Source organism: Meriones unguiculatus, chromosome X, assembly GCF_030254825.1.
Source record: "Meriones unguiculatus strain TT.TT164.6M chromosome X, Bangor_MerUng_6.1, whole genome shotgun sequence".
NCBI classification, from domain to species: domain Eukaryota; kingdom Metazoa; phylum Chordata; class Mammalia; order Rodentia; family Muridae; genus Meriones; species Meriones unguiculatus.
The window spans coordinates 114,910,690-114,936,039 of record NC_083369.1 but is presented as its reverse complement, the minus strand read 5'-3'; positions in this window follow the sequence as shown (position 1 = coordinate 114,936,039).

The window sequence follows — 25,350 nt, the reverse complement described above, 5'->3', positions numbered from 1 at the left end:
AAAGCAATAAAAATGTTTTGACTTTTATATCTGGAAGTAGAGTGTGAAAAGGCCACCAGTCCTCTGTACTTCTTGTCTAAAAGGATGAAATTCTTTTCTTCTCTGTTCATCCCAAAGGAAAGCTCCTGTATGTTTGAACCAGAGAGTCTGTGTTAAAATAGCAGGTTAAGCATCTTTTGTTAGCTTAAAGTTAACATCTCTTACTAAAATGTTCACCAAGAAAATAGATATAATATAATACAGACATTGTTCCTTGTTACCTAACTTCCAAGCAGCTGCTTATCTTGTAGTCTTTCACTTACTATGACAACAGGCATTATATTCTGTTCTGGTAACAATTTAAATTGATGAATTAAAAGGAAATCTCAACAAATGGAACATATACATTACAAACAGAGACAAACATTTCCTGTAGGTCTTTATAATTTTTAAGAATAAATTAACTCATCTGACATTGCAATTAATCTCAGGATCTTCACGACAATCTGAAATATGAAGACGGTTTTCAATTGCATTCTACAGTACATTTTGTCTTTTTTCTGGTGGTAAGTAAGAGTTCTGATCAGACATTGTAAACTATTTATCTGTATCTTGTTCCAAGCAGATTAGAAAAATGGTTAACACAAAGTGTTTTCTCTACATGTGTAATATGTAAATAGTTTCACAATGCTTTTTTGTTATTCTACTTCAGGACGCCACTAGAGAAAACAAATCAGCAATTCACTGTGAAAACATATGTGGATGCTTTGTGGAGTAAAAATAGCCAGCATTTTAATTATACATGATTTCTGAATACTGGTGACAGAAAATGATTTTTTTTTTTTGTTAAAAACAAATTTATACATGTATATCTTTTTTAAACCTAATTTCTACCCTTACATCCCTCCCCATTCTGGCACATACTGTAATCCTCTCTATAATTTATGAACTCTACTTATTGGTAAATCTATCTATCTATCTATCTATCTATCTATCTATCTATCTATCTATCTATCTATCTCTATCTATCTATCTATCTTTCTGCCTATGTATATGCCTATCATCTATCTGTTTACACATTAGTCTCTCTATTACTGCACAAAGACATACTCACAAACAATTCAATTAGTGTTCATTGTATTAACATGTCTTGGGAAAAGCATGTTTTATCCAATTCCCACTGAAGATAAAATTGTTTACTACCCAACTTCTTGATGATAATGTATACTTATTTGAAGCATTTTTCTCTAATAATTACAGATTATATAAACACAGTTACTTCTTCATCCTCCTTAAAATTATGCAAAAGCAGAGTTTTCTAACAGAGTTTATATTCCTCAGACTTTCACAGAACCCTAAAGTCCAGAAAATAGTTTTTATTGTATTTTCATTTGTCTACATTGCAAACTGTTGGGGGCAACATGATAATTGTGGTGACCACTATCTGTAGCCCAGAACATACAGACTGTTCTGTATATTCCTTCTTGGCATTTTTGTCCCTATTGGATGCATTCTTCTCTTCGATAACCACACCAAAGCTTGTGTACTGCCTATATGAGAAGAAAACTATCTCCTTTGAAGGATGCATGATGCAGCTCTTTGCTGAACACTTCCTTAAAGCAGTAAAAGTGATTGTACTGACAACCAGGGCCTATGGCCACTAGGTAGCAATTTGTAAGCCCTTGCACTACCCTTCCATCATGAACTGGAAGGCCTGTGGCACACTGATGGGGGTACTATAAACAGGAGGATTCTTGTGTTCTATCATACAAATAATTTTTGCTTTGCAGTTACCCTTCTTTGCACTCAATGTTTTTGATCATTTCATTTGTGATTTGTTCCCATTACAAATCACTGATATGCCTGCACTGATACACATAGCTTCAGCCTTTTGGTGGTTGGCGAGAGTGGGTCTAACTGCATAATAATCTTTTCTAATTTGCTTGTATCCTATGGTGTCATCCTGTGCTTTCTGAAAGCCTACAGTTGTAAAGGGCAATGGAAAACTCTCTACCTGTGGGTCCCACATTGCAGTTGTGATTTTGTTCTTTGTCCCATGCTTATTTGTATATGCACACACACCACCTGCTTTCTCCTCTATTAAAATGGTGGCCATGATGGCTTGATTTTGTTGGATGTGTTCTTTTTTTTTTTTTTTCAATGCAGTTTATTCAGAAACCTTGAACAATCCTCGGACCCTGGGGAAAGCCAGCCCACAGCTTAAATAGCCTCTGGGTAGTCAACCCAGGCGTGCCACGTGGGCAATGCAGATAGGTCCACATACATGGAAGCAAGCCAAATCCTCAGCCTTAGCCAAATGTGGAATTGTTCGTGACAGAGAGCACTCACCATCGGGAAGGTGGAAGGCAGAAACCAGCTCCATCTTTAAGGCATAGCATTCTGCAGTTCTCTACAGTTCCCCCTTTTTGTTTTAGATGCATCAGGCAAGAGTAGAGGTCTGATCTCTGATATTAGAAATAAATTGGGACTTTGTACCGATGTTCGTTTGGGTGTCATCCACCCAAAGAGCATCAGACCCGTCTGATACCTTTTTCTCAGAGGCGGGACCTGGGGCATCAACCCGCATGCAACCAGACATGCTCTTCTCTGGGTCCAAAGCGGCTGACCCTGAGTGCAGTGCTTAGCCTCGCATCCTGAGCATAACATTTTAGCTTTTTATGGTATCCAACCATGCTTGGGGAGAATGTCCTGCTTCAATGGCTGTAAAGGCCTGAATGATCAAGGCTGCATCACACTGTTGTGAGACTCTAATCTTGCATATATACCACAGGCAAACCAATGAGACCAACACCAGAAGGCCTGCTAACGCTCCCATGCCCGCCCATTCCTTCAGATGATTCATGGCTGCAGCAATCCATGATGATAATCCTGCAGCTAGTCCTGCATCCACTCTGGTAGAATTTACTGTGACAATGGCCACTCTCAGCTGCTCCATCGTAGTATCGAATTCTCCAGTCCAATTACCTAAAATACAGCTCGAAAATTGTTTAGACAGATTTGCAGTACAGGAAAAATTCTCATGTTATATGCTAGTGACTCAAAGTCCAGCATATTTTCATTGACAGCCAAGTTGAGCGATTTGCCATAGGGTATCAATTTGCTCCTGCACGAGGTCAATCCTCTGATTGAACACCATCAAGCTTCCTTTTAGTTGAGCATTAATTCCTTTATGTACAACTAAGGCATGAGCTACATTGGCTAAATGATTGTTCAGGGTCTGAGCAGTCTGCCCAATATGACTCATGGCTAGTGCCCCGGTGGTAGCTCCAACAGCCGCCAATGAGATGGTAGTAACAATGGTGGCTGTAGTTCCAAGATCCCTTTTCTGTCTGAAGAGAGTCATAGCGTGAGGGGCATCAACGGGCACAGGCACGCAGTGAGGCATGCGAGTAACAAGGGCATACCTAAATTTACTAGCATTCCAGCATTGGGCAAAAAAGCAAGTATCATCACCACAATTACTTGGCTCTATCTGGCTAATAATGAATAAAAATGGGGGGTATAGACAAACAGGTGTGGGCTTATAGGAAATATTATGAGAAGCCTTAACCCCTTCGCTGGAACTTCCTGCATCAGTTCTAGAACTAGCAGTGGTGGTGTCCGAGGTCTGAGTAGGTTCAGGAGACCATTGCCCCCAGGGGCAAGACGTGCTCCATGCCAATTGACTAACTCCATGTTTTCCTCCACTTTCGAAACCCAACCTCTAACCATCTTCTTATCCATAACCTTAGCTATTTGTTCCTGGTGTCTGCACTTCATACTGGGCCCATCTGTCTCTGGTTTCTGTTGTACTCTTTAGGATGTTTAGAGAGGTCCACCAGTTTGAGCATTGATCTTTGTGTTTCAACTGTAACTAAACGTAGAAGGTTGCTGGTACATGTGCACAAGCATGGCAGTGTGCATGGAAGAGTGCCTTTAACGAGAGGGTGCTAGAGCCTGTAATGTGGAGCTTAAGTGTAGGAGTGGGTACAGGTCCTAGTGCTTTTTGCAGGCACAATGTAGATGTGTAGGTGCCATGAATACATCAATGGCCTACAGGCCTCTAGTACTGTCCACCTCGAATTCTGATTTTCCGGGCTCCAGGAATTGTTTGCCTGGACTCCACTGGTAGACTCACAGAACAGGGGCTTCAATGTTGGGAACACTGTCTCAAGGAACCCTATTTTGCCAACTGTGAGGATGTGGGTAGGAGGCATCTGATATCTGGCTGTTAGTGTTGAGGGACCTTGGATCTGCATGCACTCACTTGAAGGAACACTCACTTGCTCCTAGGACTAATCAGAAGTCACAGGGGTTCCCCCTGTTCTCTACTCTCATATTTGGGCCCGCAGGGGCAAATGAGAGTGTAGGAGATCTGTGAGCTCAGTGGTGTCCTCTGTTTGGCTTCCAGGCAGCATAGGGAGACCCATACTTGTGGTAGCCACCTCTGCAGTCTCAGTCAGTGAGTACGGAGGATCCAGACCTGGGATGCCTGCCTCTGCTGTCTCATTCACTGAGAGGTCTATGCTTGGGGCAAGGGGAGGTGAAGGTTGATTGAATATTTACCACTCTCAGTCCCTGGAGATGTCCAAGGGTGACTTGGAGCTTAACTGTCACAGCCCCCAGGTAGTAGCCTCTCACCCAGGAAGCCTCAATGTTATGTTCTTGCTTCACCTGCCCCTTCACTCACTAATTTCGGGGTTTGGAATCCTGTGCCACTCAGACTGTGTGGTGCATGCTGGTAGGTGCCATCATCCTTTCCCCACAAGTATTCTTGAGGTGAAAGTTCAGGTGGCTTAGCTTAAACTGTGAAGTTAATCTACTGCTGTGACATAGGAGTAACTCACAAGGTACACTAAGAGCTCCTTTTCAGTTTTGTTGAAAGAAATCATTGTGTAGCTCATGCTAGCCTTCAATGGTAATTGATGATGTTCTTGAACCTCTTTTTCTCAAGGGTTTAAAGTACAGGTTTCTGCTGCCACATCCAACAATGTCTTTTTCCCACACATGCAGGTGGGGAGGATCTCATTATGTGTTTTCAGAGTCACCATCCTTACCTTGCCTACAAGTTAGGTAGATCCAAACTGCCAGCACCCATGTAGCCACCAGCAGTGCCAATAGGAGAGGCAGCCAGCCTCCCAGCATGCTTCTCTCTTCAGGAAACAGCTCAGTCACCCTAACAAACTAAGCTACTTTTGCCCTCTCTTTGTAAATTGATTTTTTTACTCCGCTTCTCAGAAATTTAAACCTTTTCAAACCAAGTGCTTAAAGGCCTTTCAGGGTCTCCTGTTAAGGGTTCCCAATATCCAAGTTACTTAAAATTTATTACTGTGGGCTGGAGTGATGGTTCATCCATTATAGGTAGGCTCACAACAACAATAACAAAAAATGTATATAAATTCAGGCACACATGTGCCATAGTGTATGTGTGGAGGTCAGAGGACAACTTTAGGGCATTTGTTCTCTTCTATCACCATGGGAACTAGTTTGCAAGATCCAGATAGCAAGTGATTTTAGGCACTGAATTAGGGGCCATTCTCTAAACTCAGGTTTCTATTCCTTAAGCATAAAAGCATTTTCACCGTGGCAACTAGAATATGAATGCTGCTTTTTTTGTTGATTGAATAATTTTTGTTCCTTGGGATGACCATAGATACATAATGCACACATAGCTGTGTGCCCACATAAAAGTCAAGGTATAGGGATAGTTATCTAAAGCTTGTAAGGGATATAAAGTTATCTAAAGCTCATCGTTTGGTCCCACCCCCGGGACTAGTTTCAGAACATAGTGTCAGTCCATTGTTAGTCAAAAGAACTGACATATCTCTAAATCCAGAGACATTTTTCAGAACATGCTGGTATCAGTGAGGTATCTTTTCTTGCCAATATTCCTGATTTGTTAATCAAATAGGATTCAGAGAGAATTGGAATGCCTTGAAATGTATACTCCCTCATGGACCGAGTCCCTGTTCTCATACCAGCCTTTGACTCCCATTCCATAGCATTGTGATACTTTCAACAACCATTTTGTTCTTTTTTCCCCTTCTGTATTTTCTGTTTGAAAAGCCTTTCTTTTTACTTAGTTATGAGATCTCTGGGGTAGCATAGACATTGGTTTGTTACATCAGATCAGAGTACACTGGCAGGGACCTCCTAATGCTCCTCACAGACACGGCATAACCTGTTATTATCAAAGGGGATTCGTATGTCTTGACACTCTGACCATCCTGTGGTAATGACAGGTACTTACTGTTATTGGGAGGGAAGGGAGCACTTGTCTCTGAGCATAACACAAATGTTCCTTCATGTTGCATGCAGTCATTGCCACAGGTGCGTAAATACAGAGTCAACTAAGGAAAAGGCAAGGTCAGAAAGTGCCCAGGAGACATTCTGCATTGTCCACATTTCTATCACAAATTCCCCCCTCTTTTCTGTTTGTCTGTTTTCACCTCTTGGCATGGTCAACAATTTTTCACTTGGTTAAAGTTCTTTAGTCCACAAATCCAACCTGGTGACCCAAGACGAAAATATCTACAATGCCCTTGAACTTTTTGCATGGTAATGACATGGTATTTTCCTTATCTAAAAAGGAGGCTACATCCTAATAAATATAGAAATATTCTCCCTAGACAATAGTAGGTGAGTTCCCTGGCACTAGAAAGGTCTATGACATCCTAAAACGTGCAGTTACAGTTTTGCCAGTGTCGGCTTTCTTGGCCACCCTGAGCTCTTCATGTTAGAGGGCATGGAGAATGACTTGTGTGTGGCTGTGTTGCTCTGTGACCCTCTGAATCCTACAAGGGCCTCACTTCCTGTTTCTACATGGGCCACCTGAGGCCCACAGAAGGCAAACAATTGCTCTCCAGAGTTCAGGCATTGACCTGCACTCCAGCCTTCCAGCAGCAAACCTTTGAAGATTCTCTTTTAAATTAAAACTGAGGCTTTGGAGAAATAAAATGGCTGTCCTATCTCAGAATTACTCTGAGGATCCGTGGTAGAAAATAGAAGCAAAAGCACTTTGACAAGACAGCAGTCACTAGTGCAAGAAAAGACACCAGAGCGGCAGAATCAGCCTCCTGATCTTACCACTGTAAAGACTAATAAGGTGTCCCTGATAGCACACTTGAGGAGGACTATTGGTAAAAGACTTGCCATCGTTTAAAAGATGAATCAGAGGGTTAGTATGTATCAGTTGTTGGATACTTACTTAGAACTCAATAAGTCCTAGGTTCAGTCCCTAGCATTCCACCATACATTCACATTCAGAAAGCATCCATGCTGGAACAACTAATTTTCTAGTGTCCTTCCCTTCCCAGATCACTGTAAATCACCTGAATGACAGCACCTTCACTTTCCTCATCCACCAAAATGGCTACAGATATCCATGTCAGTTTATTCTGGTGTGAATAAGTGAAACAAAGTCAAGAGCTATAAGGTCCAAGTGAGTAGACAGACCATCAGTGAGGAAACCTGTCAGTCTTCTTGACTGACTTCGGATGCATCAGACTGTGTGAAATAGGACTCCCTTCAGAAGCCTAGAGTTTCTGCCTTTATTTGATCCTAGACTTATTGTACCCAGGATGTGTACTGGGCCTTGTTTCTGCTACAGTGATCAAGATAGCCTAGCATGTTGAGATAGCAGTTAGTTTTGGGATATCTTGAAAGAAAACCTATTTAAAGTATCCAAAAGTGTATTTTCCTTCAAGATATCATAGCTAGAGATTGGGGATGTAGCAGTGATGAAGGGAATGAAGGGGAGAGTACCTCCAACACTCTAGAAAAACCCAACAACAGGTTCCTTTGAATGAGAACCGTGTATGTATTTCCAACTTGATTGGTTGCAAAATTCACTTCAACCATCTTCTCATTCTTCTTACAAGCAGTGATATTTGGATCCCACAGACTTCCTTCAAGTTGAGAGAAAACCGCATGGGTGACCTGATAATTCCTCCCTCATCTGAGCTCCCAGGGAGCCTTACAGAAACAAATCTAAATCATTAGGCACACACCCATGAGACAGGAACCAGACTGTAGTTTATCTTCTGACCCAGTTCCCAGAATCACAAAGTATCTAATGTCCAAGAAAGTTTAGGAATTCCCCACCCAATGTCATTACTTTGCTAAAAATAGCTTCTTTAAGCTTGCAGTAGTAGGTATAGATCTCAGTCTTTGACTCAGTTCAATGCTCACCTTACATTTTGAGGTAAGAGAGCTGCTAGGACCTCTGTTTTCTCCTTTCAAGGGTAGGAGGAAAAGCCTTAGTTTAGGAGTTATGCCCCGAAATATGAAATAAGTGCACTGATGCTCAGGGCTTACAAGCACAAAGACATGCTGCCAGTTTTACTGGATACAATGAAGGAAGGAAATGCCAAACAGCTTACAGGAATCCCTGACAGAACAACTATCAGAAAGTCCATTGGCTGATGCGAGCTCCGCCCGCGCCCGCGAGGTGGCCAGGCCAGTGCCATGGCCGCGCTGCTGCCCCGAGCGTCGTGCGGCCGGTCCCACGGCTCTCTCCTCCTTTCATCACTTGACTGTAATAAAGCCTGTTGCAGAAGGATCCTGTTGACCTTGTGCGTTCTTGCTGGCAAGACGATCACGCAGCTGGCAACTATCAAAGGAAATTCTAAGAGTCTACCATAGGAAAGACAGTTTTTGAGAAGGAAAATAGGGCCTCCATTGGAAAAATTTCACCCTGTGTGTTAATCCAAACAGACGGTACCAGAGATTCCTCTGACCACAGGTCACTTGTGATAAGCAGGTGCATAGGCTATGTGGGCTCCCCTCCAATCACAAAACAGCTTACCATGGGTACTGCTGTTAAATGGGATTTGGGATAAAGTGTTAGATAAGCCAAGGAACAGGAAAGGTTTTCTGTAGTTCTTACTGTACTATGTAAACCTAAGAGTTGGTCCCAGTCTGCATAGCTGCTTAGCCCAAAGCCACTCCTTTTCTGAGTTCAGTTCTTTTTTTATTTTTAATTTAATTTAATTTTTTATTATTAGTTACATTTCATTAACTCTGTATCCCAGCTGTATCCCTATCCCTCATTCCCTCCCAAGCCCTCCGTCACTCATCTCCTCCCTGCCCCTTTCCAAGTCCACTGATGGGGAGGACCTCCTCCCCTTTCATCTGACCCTGTTTTATCAGGTATCTTCCAGACTGGCTGCAAAGTCCTCCTCTGTGGCATAGCAGGACTGCTCCTCCCTTGTGGGGTGGAGAGGTCAAAGAGCCTGCCATTGAGTTCCTGTCAGAAATAGTCCCTGTTCCTGTTCCTATGGGAAACCAGTTGGTTACTGAGCTACCATGGGTTTCATCTGAGCAGAGGTTCTAGGTTATATCCATACATGGTCCTTGGTGGAGTGTCAGTCTCAGGAAAGACCCCTGTGCCCAGATATATTTGGTCCTTGATCTCTTATCCTTTCCATGTCATACTAACGCCACCTTCTTTCCTATGATTCCCTGCACTTTGCCTAAGGTTTGGTTATGAATCTTAGTATCTGCTTTGATGCACTGCTAGGTAGAGTCTTTCAGAGACCCTCTGCAGTAGGCTGCTGTCCTGTTACTTGTTTTCTCTAAAGTCCAATACACATCCTATTTGTCTTTCTAAGTGAGGATTAATCATCTTCCCCCAGGTATTCTTTCTTGTTTATCTTCTTTAGGTATATAGATTTCATTATGCTTATCATATCTTATGATATATGAGTGAGTATATACCATGTGTGTCTTCTTCTGGGGTACCTCACTCAGAATGAGCTTTTCTAGATCCCATTTTCCTGCAATTTCAAGATTTTCTCATTTTTGATTGCTGATTAGTATTCCATTGTGTAAAAATACCACAATTTCTGTACCCATTCCTTTGCTGAGGGACATCTGGGTTGTTTCCAGGTTCTGGCTATTACAAATAAAGGTTACAAACATGGTTGAGCAAATGTCCTTGTTGTATACTTGAGCAAATTTTGGGTATATGCCTAGCAGTGCTATAGGAAAGCACCAGATTAACTTCCAAAGTGGTTGTACCAGTTTACATTCCCACCAGCAATGGAGGAGGGTTCCCCTTTCTCCACAACCTCTCCAGAGTGTGTTGTCACTTGAGTTATTCATCTCAGCCATTCTGATGGGTATACGGTGAAATCTCAGGGTCATTTTGATTTGGGTCTCCCTGATGGCTAAGGATGTTGAGCATCTCTTTAAGTGTTTCTCTGCCATTCTATATTCCTCTACAGAGAATTCTCTATTTAGCTCCATTCCCCGGTTTTTAATTGGGTTACTTGATTTATTGCTTTCTAACTTCTTTAGTTCTTTATATATGCTGGATATCAGCCCTCTGTCAGATATAGGGTCGGTGAAGATCCTTTCCCAGTCTGTAGTCTGTCGTTTCGTTCTGACGACAGTGTCTTTTGCTTTACAGTTTTTCAGTTTCATGAAGTCCCATTTATTGATTGTTGCTTTTAGAGCCTGTACTGTTGGTGTTGTGTTCAGGAAGCTGTCTCATGTGCCAATAAGTTCTAGGCTCTTCCCCAATTTTTCTTCTAACCGATCTAGTGTATCTGGTTTTCTGTGGAGGTCTTTGATCCACTTGGACTTTAGTTTCGTGCAGGATGATGAATATGGATCTATTTTCATTTTTCTGCGTGTAGAAGTCCAGTTAGAACAGCACCATTTGTTGAAGATGCCTACCACAGAGGACCTCTTAAAGACTCTACCTATCAGTGTATCAAAGCAGATGATGAGACTCATTACAATGTTTGGGCAGAGTGTAGGGAATCATATGAATGAAGGGGGAGTTTTTAAGACCTGGATAGGATAGGAGATGCAAAAGGAGAGTAACAGAACCAAAATATCTGGGCACAGGGGACTTTTCTGAGACTCGTACTCCAACAAAGGTCCATTTATGGATATAACCTGGAACCCTTGATCTCATGTAGCCCGTGGCATCTCAATATCCAAGTGGGTTCCCTAGTAAGGAGAACAGGGACTGTCTCTGACATGAACTCAGTGGCTTGATCTTTGACACCCCCAGGAAGAAGCAGCACTGCTAGACCACAGAGGAGGATATTGTACCCAGTCCTGATGAGACCTGATAAGCTAGTGTCAGATGGAAGGGGAGGAAGACCTCCCCTATCAGTGGACTTAGAGAGGGGCATGGAAGGAAGTAAGGGAAGTAGGGTAGGATTGGGCTACAAGTTGGATACAAAGCTAATAAAATGTTATTAATGTAAAAAAATTTAAATTTAATTAAAAAAAAGAGTGCTCTTAGAAGAGAACCTGAGTTCCATTTCTAGCACACACATTGGCAGCTCACAGGCACCTGCAATTCTAGCTCCAGGATACCAGATGCCCTCTTCTGAGCTCTGTGGGCACCTGCACACACAAATTCACATACCCACACAGGCATACATATTTACACCTAATTTAGACATAATATTTTAAAAAGAAGGGGCAAATGTATAATCCAACTAGTGCTACTTTGTCTTGGGGGAATAACTGTCCAACAATGAGCTGGAATTCTGACCTAAACATTCACATTTTTCTCTGCAAATGCACATACCTGATTTCATTTCTGCAAGTGTATCTTTGGCATCTTAGCCACTCTAACTAAAAGGCAGAGAGAATCTATCCAAATCAGCAAAATCAGAAATGAAAAGGGTGACATAACTACAGACACTGATGAAATCCAAACAATCATTAGGTCATACTATAAAAGGATATATGGCACAAAATTTGAAAATCTAAATGAAATGGACAATTTTCTTGATAGAATCCATCTACCAACATTGAGTCAAGATCATGTAGAAAGATTGAGTAGCCCTATATCCCCAAAGGAAACTGAAATTGAAGCAGCCATTAACAGTCTCCCCTCCAAAAAAAAAAAAAAAAAAAAAAGGGCCGGATGGTCTCAGCTCAGAATTCTACCAGACTTTCAAGGAAGTGCTAACACCAATACTGCTCAAATTATTCTACAATATAGAAACAAAAGGAATATTATCAAACTCATTCTATGAAGCCATAGTCACCTTCATACCTAAACCACACAAAGACCCAACAAAAAAAGAGAACTTCAGTCCTATTTCTTTTGTTGTTGTTGTTGTTGTTAATTTTTTCTTTTCTTCCTTTTTATTAATTACACTTTATTCACTTTGTATCCCCCCATAAGCCCCTCCCTCCTCCCATCTCGATCCCACTTTCCCTCCCCTTCTTCATGCATGCCCTTCCCCAAGTCCACTGATAGTGGAGCTCCTTCTCTCCTTCCTTCCAATCTTAGTCTATCAGATCTCATCAGAAGTGGCTGCACTGTTATCTTCTGTGGCCTGGTAAGGCTGCTTCCCCTTTAGGGGCAGGTGAAAGAGCAAGCCAATCAGTTTGTGTTAGAGGCAGTCCCTCTTCCCATTACTATGGAACCCACGTGGACACTAAACTGCCATGGGCTACATCTGTGCAGGGGTTCTAGGTTATCTCCATGCATGGTACTTGGTTGGAGTATGAGTCTCTGGGAAGACTGTGTTCAAATTTTCTGGTTCTCTTGCTCTCCTTGTGGAGCTCCTGTCCTCTCCAGATCTTACTATTTCCCACTTCCTACATAAGATTCAATAAGTACTGCCCAACAGTTGGCCATAAGTCTCAGCGTCTGCTTTGATAGCCTGCAGGGCAGAGCCTTTCAGAGGCCCTCTGTGGCAGGTTCCTAGGTTGTTTCCTGTTTTCTTCTTCTTCTGATGTCCTTCTTCTTTGCCTTTCAGGATAGGGATTGAGCATTTTACTCAGGCTCCTCTCTCGATTAGTTTATTTAGATGGACAGATTTTGGTAGGTTTATCTTATATTACATATCTATATGAGTGAGTTTATTCAGTGTGTGTCTTTCTGCTTCTGGGACAGCTCACTCAGGATGATCCTTTCCAGGTCCCACAATTTACCTGCAAATTTCATGATTTCCTTATTTTTCATTGCTGAGTAATATTCCTTTGTAAAGATGTACCACAGTTTTTGCATCCATTCTTCAGTTGATGGGCAAATGCCAAAACCATATAAATGAAAAAACATAGCATCTTCAACAAATGGTGCTGGTCCAACTGGATGTCTACATGTAGAAAAATGCAAATAGATCCATACTGAGAGACCAAAAGATAAGCAGCGATTGTTAAGACTATGTAGAGTAGGTGTGGTATAGCAGTTAGTAAGTTCCCTGAGGGGAGAGCTACCTCACTGCATTCTTTCCCCACCCACTAGAGATACAGTTGCTAGGAAACTGGACCCTCCCCCTAGGGAGGGACACCTGGTCATGGTCTGGGAACCTTCCTATGGCCAATCGATTCAAAATGTAGCACCTTGACCAATAGATGCTTGCCAGGCAGGAATTGCCCCTGCCTTGGGCATGCTGGGATGGACCAAAATATATAAATCACCCCACTAACCTGGGCACTGGGCGCTCAGCTCCCACCGCTTTGGTGGTGGGGCTGTGTAGCCCCAGCTGCAGCTTGTAATTTTCAATAAAAAGACCCTCATGTGTTTTGCAACGGAGTTGATTCCTGGAGATCTTTTGGGGGCTCACGAACTGTGTATAATATTTGGAGTTCCCACCGAGATTGCAGGGCCCCCGAAGACCTTAGGACTGATCCGGAGGGTCTCATAACCAGCTGGTAAGTGTGTGGTGTCTGTGTCTCAGTCTCCGTCATTGTCGCTTTGTGCGGTGTGCAGTGTTCCATTAGCGCCTATTTTCTGAATTCTGTTTTGCCTCGAGGCATCTGTATGAGTGACTAATGTGATTTGGACAGACGTGTCAGACAATCATAGTCACTAAAGTTGGGAGAGACGTCCCCCAACTTCATCAGTATCTGGAGGTGGTCTAGAGCCACCCACCACTCTGAGGCTTTTGTGGCAGAGGACCCAGAGTGGAAATCTGAAGGTCTGTTTTCACAATACCTTACCCAGGAAGGGACTTGGGCCCACCCTGGAGAAATTTCTGTAAGAGTCAGTCAGTTTTAGTCACGGGAAATTTGGCCAGCTGTCTCAATGTCTCTGTGCAGTATCTGTGTCTACCTTCTGTCTTCTGTTCTGAAAGGCCTCACAAAACTCGTTTAAAATGTGTGCCTAAGTGTTTATTAAATCCGTAAACGCATATTTATATGTTGCCACGTGGTATAAAGTGTCTCAGTGTCTCGCCGCCATCTTGACTTCACCATGTGATTTTATAATGTGACCGCCATCTTGGCATGGATATAAAAAAAAAAGGGAAACCTTGATCAAATAATTCTCATTTCCTTCTAGGTTAAAAGAATGACTTATTTTAAATTGGTATTGGTTTTAGAAATTAAATTGCTTACACTGGTAAATTCTGGTTTTAAAATCTGGTTTTGATTTTAAAGATTATGTTTATGCCTTGTGACTTCTCTCCTACAAAAGGGGTAATTTATTTTGATATTGCAAAAATGGGTTTTAAAAAAATGTTTAAATGTTTAAGGCTATAAATGTTTAAAGTTTATCAGGCATTTGGGTAGGACAATAATCTTGGGTATTTTATTAATTTTACTAAATAAAACCCTGCTGTGTTGTCTGTGCTAATTAAGAGAATTGCAGTTTTTAAAATGTATCTTATGGAGAGCTGTTTGTTTGTTAAGATGCTTTGTGACCATCTTATCTGCTACAGGGAAGTTATTTTAAAAAAGAATTAGGCAGTTTCAGAACTCCTCTTTATAGTAATGTAACTTGTTTTTGCTTTGCCTATAAAAAGCAAATCGTAAACGCTGGGCTTCAACAGGATCATGTCAAAATGGAAAGGATTTTGATAAGAGTTTTTATGTTGTCTGAAAAGCAAGAAAGTAAGCATGTCTGGTTAAGCCAGAAAAGAAAAGCTAGAAACATAAAGGTATATAATGTTGCAGAAGGTTAGTGGATGTGTTATAAAAAGCCAGAGAGTTAATATGATTTAAAAAAAAAAAAACTGTATTTAAATATGTTATAATTCATTTAAAGGGCTGGTGATTATTCATTACAAAATGTTTTTTATGCTCTTTTAAGGAAAAAAAAATTCTAGCTGATAGGTTTGGTATGGTTAAAATAATTCTTACAGTTTAAAAGTGTTCTGTTATGCAGTTGGTTCTAAAGCTTGTTTGATCACTGGGAACTTTTGGTTGTGGGGGATTATGGATGCTCCACAATGTTTGCTGTATCATCAGCAGCACCTAGTGGCTATGCTTGGTGTTGTCAGTCGCAGGCTGTGCTAGCGCATGGCCAGCCGCCATGATGGTTCAGCAATAGAGAGAGCACGTAAAGCTGTAGTTTGGCTGCCATGTTTGTTTAGGGCTTCCAGCTGAGTTCGGTTGCTCGTGGCCAGCCGCCATGCTGGTCCAGAGATAAAGAGGGTGGAGCTATGAGTTTGCCACCATTTTGTTCAGGTATCTCAGTTATGTTCAGTCATATTAGTGCTAAATGCAAAGCTTTTTACTGTTCAATTTTAATGCAAGTGGTAGGAGCAGCAAGATTAGCTAGCCTCTCTATGAACTGTAACTGATTAAAAGGTTTGCTTTGATTTTAGTTCAGAAAGAGCAGATTTAAAGTCATGCTAAATACTGCAGTTGAGCCTTACCTAGTCTCTTTGTTCAGGTTTTTTTTTTTTAAGGTTAAGCCTGGGATATATAACTATAAAGTTGCCTTTGTAAATCTACTTAACATGCATCTCAGAAATATGCTAGAATTAGAGATCATAGCATTCTGTTTTATAGGACACAGTTTAGAGCAGATAATAAAAACAGAATAACTCAGATATGCTGGCCCTCAAGCTTGTCAGAAATCTGAATATGGCATTTTACCATGTGTAAGCTTATTGTGACAGGAAGTCCCAAAATCCTGGCAGTAGCTCCACCAAGGTCTCCGAGAAGATTTGGGCACAACGACAGATGACTGCTACTCTGGATTGTGGTATGCTAACCACTGGGCAATACTGCCACAACTGGCTCACTGCTAAGGCCCAGCCAAAACTGTGGACACCTGGAGTCAATGTTTCACGTTGCTAAGGGCGAGGTGAGGCCATTCTCTCGTTTCTTTCTCCACAGAAACAGTCTCTCATCTTATGTGCCTGGGAGAAATGCCTCTGTTCAAGATGCCGTGAGACACAGGAGCCAGGGACACTGAATAGGTAATGGACTAACTAGTCATCCCTGTCATTTTGATTGGCACATGGATTGGAATATTTATTTATCTTATAATTTATCCTTCTCAGGTCTCTGAACACCTTGATGGCTATGCTAAGCTTATGGTAGCTTTGCAGCTAGAGAGAAGATAATTAGATCGACTGTTAGCTCATTGATCAGTTCATTAGCTAGAACTACTAGGTACTAGATCTCTTATTTAAAAAAAAAAGACAGGTTTGCCTTACTCACAGGACTCATGTTAGTTGCCTGTGTCTTAAAATAAATAAATGGAGCCTATGTAGGGTCTGAGGATACAGGAGTTTAGGTTGTAAAAATCTAGAGAGTGTTGTTATTTGGTCTGAAAAAAATGTTTCAAGGTTGATAAATGCAAAAGATTAGAGAGTCTAAGTAGTTTTTTTTAAGGTATATAATTTTAAAGCAGATTAAAAATGGGAGATACTTTAGATCTCCCCCCTCTTTACTACTGTTGTGTTTATGTTATAAGATTTCAGAAGTTCAGAGTTTTGGCATTGATCAATAGAGTTCTGATAAGTTGATGGAGCAATAACTGCTTATTATTCAGTCATCAGGTTAAGATTTTAATATCCTTTGTTGGCTTCTACAGATAGACTAAAAGTGCTTCTCGTTATTTTAAAAACATCTGTTTAATGTGTGTATCTGACCCAAAAGTCATAGCTTTTACTATGGTATTCTTAATATCTGCCATTTCTGGGGTAGATTTTAACACAGGAATATCTTAAACCTATTCCTTCTAGTTGCTTTGTTAAAAAGGTCCAAACATCCAGGGTTTAGCACTAAAGCCAGTAATGTATTTCTGCCTAACTTTCCAGTGTAAACATGAAAGTGAGAGCTAAAAGTAGATGCTGAGTTTATAAAAATGGCCAAGCTCCATTCGTGACTAATTACCAACAGCTATGCTCACAGAAAAAATGTTACTGTGGACACACTTAAGTTGTGTATAAAGGTTATAAAAAAAAAAAAAAACAGCTAACTGATACTCATTCAGTGAGATGCAGTTTTACCTGTTACTCTCAAAATGTTTGATTTGCTAGTATGTTACTTTTCTGAGTATTTAAAATTATATATTTCCTTTTGTGTACTAAAAAATTTCATATGAGTTTCAGGATGTGACCTGGATCTGGCATAGCTCAAAAAGATTGCAGATGAGATTTTCCCTGGTCTTTCCCATTTAATAGACAAATTTTAACTTCTGTCTCCAGTCTAAATTTGTCTCAGCAGATTTCCACCTGTTTAACTCTGTTCCGGGATCAGCTGTGGACTGCAAGCTGAAATCTGGACTTCCTGGAAACTGACATGATTGCTCCCTGCCTCTTCAGGTGGATCAACGAACCAGATGCTTCGGACTTCCCCATTGCCCAGACTTTGACTGGCATTTCAGCCTCCCTAGCCCCTGATGCCTATGGTACAACAGTCAGCATCGAAGAAGCTCCAGAAGACGGATCTACACCCAAATCCCCCCTAGCAGGCTGAAATGCTAAGTCAAGAGGGGTTCCCTGGCATTAGCTATTATCTTGAGCATCTGCTTAGCTGAAATGGACACTAATATTGCAGCAACTGGGCTAAAAGCCTAGAGAGACCCTATATTAGTTCTCCTTGGCTTACTACCCCTATATCCATCCTGAAGGGACCACAGATCCCAGTATAAAAAGATAAATCTATAAGATACAAGGGGTCATATCTGGAATACCCAAGATTGGGTCTTCAAATGATCATGGGAAAGGGGGAAATGAGAGACCAAAAGGTAAGCAGCGATCATTAAGTCTATGTAGAGTAGGCGTGGTACAGCAGTTAGTAAGTTCCCTGAGGGGAGAGCTACCTCGCTGCGTTCTTTCCCCACCCACTAGAGATACAGTTGCTAGGAAACTGGACCCTCCCCCTAGGGAGGGACACCTGGTCATGGTCTGGGAACCTTCCTATAGCCAATCGATTCAAAATGTAGCACCTTGACCAATAGATGCTTGCCAGGCAGGAATTGCCCCTGCCTTGGGCATGCTGGGATGGACCAAAATCTACAAATCACCCCACTAACCTGGGCACGGGGCACTCAGCTCCCAACGCTTCGGCGGTTGGGCTGTGTAGCCCAAGCTGCAGCTTGTAATTTTCAATAAAAAGACCCTCATGTGTTTTGCAACAGAGTTGATTCCTGGAGATGTTTTGGGGGCTCGCGAACTGGGTATAACAATACTTATGACCCTGCACAAAACTAAAGTCCAAGTGGATCAAAGACCTTAACATAAAACCAGACACATTAAATTAGTTAGAAGAAAAAGTGGGGAAGACCCTAGAATGCATTGGTACAGGAGACAACTTCCTGAACAGAACACCAACAGCATAAGCCCTAAGAGCAACAATCAATAAAAGGGACCTCATGAAACTGAAAATCTGCTGTAAAGCAAAGGACACCATCATAAAAACAAAATGACTTCCTACAGATTGGGAAAGAATCTTCACCAACCCTTTATCTGACAGAGGGCTAATATCCAGTATGTATAAAGAACTAAAGAACCTGAAAAGTAGCATACCAAGTAATCCAATTAAAAAATGGGAACAGTGCTAAACAGAGAATTCTCTGTAGAGGAATATTGAATGGCAGAGAAACACTTAAAGAAATGCTCAAGGTCATTAGTCATTAGGGAAATGCAAATGAAAACGACCCTGAGATTTCACCTTACACCCACCAGAATGAACTCAACTTAATAGGGTCTCAGATATGAAACAAAATTTGTTAACCCTATAAATATTGTCAATAGTCTCTGAAAATATAACCTATTACTTTGTTTTAAACGCAACTATATTTATATAGCAAGCATAAAACTTTGTTAAAATTCAATGTCTTTGTTGCAGATTCTAGTACTGTGATAAAATACCTGGACCAAACATAACTTAAAGGGAAAATGGTTTATTTTGCTTACACTTCCATATCACAAGCCATCATGGGGAAAAGTTAGTGTAGAAACTCAAAGAAAGCAGGAGTTTGATACAGAGGACATGGAGGAATGCTCCTCATGACTAGCTCAGCCTGTTTTCTGTTCTCTTTCAAGACAACTAGGCCAATGGTACTACCACCTAACTGAGGTGAACCCTGACACAGCAATCATCAATCAGGAAAACAGCACACAAGTGTGCCCACAGACTAATTTGGTGAGGCCATTTCCTTAGCTAAAGTTCCTTTTTCCAAATGACTCTGACTTTTATCAAGTTGACATAAAATTTGCCAGCACACACAATACAACCAAAGATACCTACTTTTTCAGAAGAGATTTCCTGAAAAACAAGAAATAGATGTAACAAGAATCAAGAGCAGTGGGTTTTATATTAACTATAGTATACCTATATTATCAGATCACTATATTGTAGGAAAGAAAAATGCATAACATATATATTAGTATAACTTTGTTCCTATTCTAAAGCTATGGTAAGGAACAAGATATTCTAAATAGGTACAGTTATGCTCCTTCACTTTAGTTATACCAAAGGGACTCTTTTTCATAAGGTAGAAATATATTAACAGGAATGCAGGTGTGGGACGTCGAAGTTCAATTTCAAAGAAAAATATTGAACTTAAGGACAAAGGACTCTTGTCTAATAAGTGGAAACTCTTTATCTCACTAAACACCATTTTTATCATTTCAAAATAGGAGATCATTAAGTCGACATTTTTCCCTTGGCCAGAATTGATACCACATCTGAAAACATGCAATATGAGCCCAAGTTATCCATGAAAGGGCCAGCCGATATGCCCCACCCACATATTTTAAACTTTGTCTCTCTGCTTTCTATAAATTATATGATTTCCACAGTCATTATGGGCTGGAAATTATGCACACACACACCCACATTTCATTTTACCATTTTTTGCTTCTTAATGTTTGATTGCTAGTGATATATATATATATATATATATATATATATATATATATATATATTCAGTATGGTGTTTCTTAAAATTTTGAGAATTTCATACAGGCATACAACATATTTTGACCATATTCACACCCCACTCTTCCCCCTAACTCATCCCAGATGCAATCCCAAGTTCTCTACCCACTTGTCTTTTTTCTTGTAATAACCTACCCAGCGTAATTTGTGCTAATCATATACTCTTGCATGTTTGAAATTTATTTGAGCATGGAATGACTTTCCAGAGACAATATATTTAAAGTAAAGTGACTCTTACTCCCTATTTAGTTACTATTCCATTGTTGTGAAGAGAAACCAAGGAAATTCTCATAATTGAAAGCACTTATTTGGGTACTTGATTATAGTTTTAGAGGATTAATCCATGATCCTGGTGATAGGATTCAGGCAAACATGACACTGGCCCAGTAGTTGAGAGCTTTTCATATTGATTCAAAGGGAGCAGACAGAGAGAGACTGGGCATGGTGTGGTATTTTAAACCTCAAAAACCATCCTCAGTAACATACCTCATCCTATAAGACCATACCCACCCTAACAAGTCCATACCAATTGATCTTTGGAAACAGTTGCAATAAGTAGGGGTGACTACTCATTAAAATATATGAAAGTATGTTTTTTTTTCTGATTATAACCACCACACTTCTCTAGAAGCCATCAACTGTCAGTAGTTTGTCAGTTAGAGGGGCAGACTCCTAAGCCTCTCTCCAGTGCATGCTGGAATATTAACTGGCTTAATCTTATGACAGCTTTGTGCATGCAACCACAACTCCTGTGAATTCATGATGGCACTGTCATTATCTAGAAGACTCTATTTCATTCTAGTCTTTCCAGGCCTTTGACTCTTAAAATCTTTTAAAATGCTTTCTTCAGTGTTCCCTGAGACTTGAAGAGAGGATGTCCCATTTGTGCTTGAGAAATCCACAGAAACCTATTCTTTCCAGGATTAGCAGTTTTGAATATCTTTGTTAATCACAATCTACTACATAAAGTTCTCTGATGGTGTGTGAGAAGTGGGCTAATCTTTAGAAAGTAAAGAGATAGATATTGAGTATAATTTGATACCTCAAATATTTATCAAAATAATACTATTTGGTTCAGTTCTGGGAGCTGTGAGCTCTATAACCATGTGTTCTCAGCTAAAGTTACAGCAGCAGGTATGTGTTGCTTTCTGTGGATTAGGCCTTTAATTCATTATTAAGTAACTAATTATTCCCATAAAGATTGTGCCACTATTTCATTCATGGCCATAACTTGTTATATTTTTCTTTAATTCAGCTTTACATTTTTAGGTAAATCTATTGGTGATCCTCACATCTCCCCTACACACACCGAAGCCTACACAGAATATTCTAGTAGTACAAAAACTATCCAGTAAGGAGGAAGTTAAATGGACAGCACCAGAATTTTTTTCAAAGTCCTAGAATGAACAGAATGTTGTATCTTCAGCAACAGGGACTTACCACTAAGTTATGGGGGGAAAGGTAATAGAGAACAATTCAATATCCTGTATTGTTTGCGGTCAGATTGGGGTATCCCTGACCAATAACTCAATAGTTTCCACAGCTGACACCAGGCTTTCAGTTTGGTATCGTATTAACTTTTGGTTTTAGTGTATCCCCTTATAAGGTTAAGTGAATCTTGTGGAATAGTGCTTATAGAACAGTTTATTTCCATAGGATGTTTTCAAATATCTTATAAGTTATTAATCCTTTCCTCCTCCACATTTTTCCTTGAATGTTGACTTTTCCTTGCTGACCAGTTAATCAGTTACAAAACTAGAAAATGAAAGTAAGGGATATTGTTACAGGTCAAATGAATGGGCTCTGAATCTATGAATCTAACTCTGTTCCTGGTTAGACTCATAAGAAAAACAAAAATATGAACCTCAGGAAAGCTGTCTATTTCAAAGACTTTAGAAACAGTATAAAAAAAAATGTCCAAAGCATGTAGGACTGGACTTCACACTGTTTTGTTTCTGTTTTTTTTTTTTTTTTTTTTTTTTTTTTTTCTGGTCATTGCCTACTCCCATCATCTAGAGTTTCTCCCTTTAAGACCTTCAAACATCTCTTTGCTTTTTGCCAATGCCCACTCTTGATCCTTAAGAATATAAAACTTTACTTTGCAACAAAGTCTGTCTATTTTATCTATTTCATTATGCGTGTCCCCTCTAAGTTCTTTTAGGGGAGATCTTGAGAATCAGAGATACAAGTGGAGGCAAGAGAGACTGTAATAAAAATGTGTGATGTTTCAGTCTAGTTGTGATCAGATTTCCTCCATTTTCATAATGGTAAAATATGGACTCTTGTCCCTTGGGTTCAGATTATAGAGTTTTCTTTTCTCTTCTTGTAGAATCCATATGTAACTGCTGTTCACTTCCCAGTACCTGGATTAGCATTTTATTATATCCCTAGTGTCATAGCAATTGGCAAAACTCCTACTGAAAACTTGCGGGAACATATGTTATTACCTTACAAACTCATGATCCCCTTACACTTCTTCATTTCCCCATGTGAGGCTGCCAGACTCCAGAACATCAGTAATATCAAAGGGCTGCTAGGGTCTACATATTCCCCCACTTACACATTTAATTGACACAACTCAACACATCAACTAAGTGTGCTTCTCCTCCCTGACTTCCTCACATCAAAGAGGAAGAATTTACTTCCTCAGAATTATCTTGGCTTTTGGCCTGCTAGAATATCAGTGATAGTATTTCAAGTGTCATGTTGTTAAGCCATTTTCCTTCCTCTGAGATCCCTCAAAAGAGGCCTACAATCTGCCTCAAAGATCTTAATTCTCTTCAGAGCCCTCACCATGATGCTGTACTTCTACCTGTCTACCTTTTCATTGTTTTAATAACTCATATAATACATTTGTTACTGAAGAAGATAATCCTCCTCAATGTTCCTCTTGAAGACAAATCCAAAATGTACCGAAGGGATCTCTTTTCCTTTCCTAATTGTGGGAATGTATGCCTCAGATAAGGAACTCTTTATGCTTATACTTTTGTCTCTTGACACTGCCTTCTTAACCTAACACAAGAGTGTTTTCAAAAGAGCAGTGGCTATATTCATGAGCCTGTAGTACATGTGATTAAGGTAATGACTTTTCCTTATACTGAAAATATAATAATAGACCTCAATTGATAAACTCTACTATGAATGTAGTACTTAATTTGGATAATTTATTGACTGGGTCTAGTAAGAAATTTGGAAATCCTTCTGTGAATATTAGCTTCTGAGACATTGTAGCCAAGATGAATTTTTTTTTTTTTTGGCCCTCATCCCAATTTCTTCATATTCTACCAAAAAGAAAATTTATACTATATTTCAGAGAGAAAATTGTATTTTTCTACATCCAAAAGACAAGTTTAAAGAAAGACAAAGAATGCAAGAGTAAGAAAAAAGAAAGATAGAAAGATGAAAGAAAAAGATGAATCTTGAACCCTTGTTGACTATGACTAGGGAAACTGCAGACTCAGAGAGTACTTGCTACACTTGCTCCTCAGGAAGGTCGTGTACTTTGGTCTCTACCAAACAAAGTAACTCAAGAGTCAAGCAGGGCATCAAGTAACGCTACATCTGTTTCTCAGCTAACCTGTAGACCTTAGTCTTCACTGATCAGAAAACTTGTCCAGACTAAAGTCTTCATGGAATGAGAGAGGATACACTCCTTTGAATTATTAGGCTCCTGAGTGAAAGAGTTATTTCACAACTATTTAAACTCCAGTTTCACTGATAAGGATTTGCCATTCAAAATCAGGACAAATTTTATCATCAAGCCTTTAAATAAAGAAGTTAAGTTTAATCTCCCTTTTATATTTATTTTTAATAAATTTATTTATTTTTATTAATTAAAGTTTATTCACATTATATCCTTGCTCTAGCCCTCTCCCTCATCACCTCCCAATCCCATCTTCCCTAATTCATTCATTTCAGCTCCGAGTTTGTTTATTTCCAACCATCTACTACTCTTGGGTGTGTCTGATTCTTTTCGGGGACATTTCTGTGTGCTATTAAGTGGACCGTATGTGATGGATCAAACATCTTTCTGGAAGCACTTAATCCTATCAACTTTCCTCTTAGCACTACTTTCATTGTGTCTCCTAAGTTAGGGTAAGCTGTGCCTTCATTTTCACTTAATTTTAGGAAGTCTCTTTTTTTTGTTTTAATTTCTTCCCCGAACAAGCTGTCATTGATTAGAGAGTTGTATAATTTTCATATCTATGTAAGATTTTGTTATTTGTGTTGTTGCTGAGTTCAAGTTTTAGGCCATGGTGGTCTGATAGGATACTCAAAATTATACCTTCTTGTATCTGTTCGAGGATTGCTTTGTGCCTGACGAAATGGCCAATTTTTGAGAAGCTTCCCTGAGGTTCTGTACAGAAAGTATACTCTTTTGGATTTGGGTGAAAGTTCTGTAGACATCTATTAGATACATTTGATTTATGACCTTTGTAAAGGTCATTATTCTCTATTTAGGTTTTGTCTATATGATCTGTCCCTTGGAGAGAGTGGAGTTATGAATTCTCCTACTTGTAAAGTGATAGGATCAACGTGTGATTTCAGTTTTAATAACGTTTCATTTACAGATGCAAATGCTCTTGTTTGGGGGCATAAACATTCAGGATTGTGATGTCCTCCTGGTGGATTTGTCCTTTCATGAGACTGAAGTATAACTTCTCATCTTTTCTTTGATTACTTTTGATTGAAAGTTAGTTTTACTAGATATTAATATAGCTACCCCGGCTTGTCTTCTGTGTCTGTTTGCTTGAAAAACATATTTTCATCCCTTTACCCTGAGATAGTGTTTACTTTTGTTTAAGAGCTGTATTTCTTGGATGCACCAGAATGTTGGATCCTGTTTCCATGAACATTCTCTCAGTCTGTGTCTTTTTATTAGAGATTTGATTCCATCAATACTGATTATTATTTTGGAGTTGGTGCTGATACTGTGTTTTTACTCTTGTTTTCTTTTAATTTTTTTGTTGTGAAGTTATCAATATCCTGTGTTTTTTTGGGTGTAGTTGATTTCATTGGATTGAAATTTTTCTTCTAGTATCTTTAGTAGGGCTTTTTTGCTGTGTAGATATTGTTTAAGTTTTGTTTTGTCATCGAATATTTTGTTTTCTCCATCTATATTGATTGGAAGTTTTGCTGGGCATTGTATTCTCAGTTGGAATCTGTGGTATTTTAGAGTTTGCATGCCATCTTCCCAGGCTCTTCTGGCTTTCATAGTTTCTATTGAGAAGTCTGGTGTAATTCTGATAAATCTACTTATATATG